Consider the following 870-nt stretch of genomic DNA (forward strand, 5'->3'; position numbering starts at 1 on the left):
GACTGGAGTTCAGACGTGTGCTCTTCCGATCTCATATTTTCAGAAATAAAAAATAATTTCAGTTTTTGATAGCCAAAAGTAAAATAAATCAGTGATATATTAAATGTTATATTTATAAATCTGCTTATTATATTATAATTACAAATATTTTCTTAGAATCTCTACTTTATAAGTAATAATTTATAGTTATATTAACATCTTAAAATATATTTTTTGCTTAATCAACAATTAAAATGTGTAAATATGATAAGTCGGGACTGGTTGTGACGGGGTATGTTGTTACAGTGTTTATGTTTGTTTTTAATTAAAACAAATTTAAAATAATGTTAGATTTCTGTAGTTTTTCCTTAGTCTTCCTTTCCTTAATCTTATATTAATATTTTTTTTCACTGTGATTTATATAAGAGAAAGACTGATAAACGTTTACGTTTATATCATTAATGTTACATTAATGTGTATATTTTATTTGCAAATTATAAATAAAGTTATGTTATGACAATTTGTTTTATTTCCTTCAAATAAATATGTTATATAAAAGTACATATACGCACTTAAAAACCTAAAAAATATTAACTAGTAACATAACTTCAACAATGTAATTTCTTTGCTCTAGATACAATCTAGTCTACTTCAAAAACTGATAGCAACTGATAATGACTAAAGAACGTATTGCTGCAAGTTGCGGTATTAGAACTACAACTCTACTCGTGGACATAAACAAAATAATATTACGAAAGAGATTAAAAGTAGTAAATTTACCTTTATTTACATAAGTTTATTTATGCACTAAATTATTAGTTATATTTATAGGTAAGCTTGAACGACTCTGTTAAATTACTTAAGTTAAATTTTATGTTATCGTACCTGATA

Source organism: Wasmannia auropunctata, unplaced genomic scaffold (genome assembly GCF_000956235.1).
Source record: "Wasmannia auropunctata unplaced genomic scaffold, wasmannia.A_1.0 LD336103.1, whole genome shotgun sequence".
Taxonomy (NCBI): domain Eukaryota; kingdom Metazoa; phylum Arthropoda; class Insecta; order Hymenoptera; family Formicidae; genus Wasmannia; species Wasmannia auropunctata.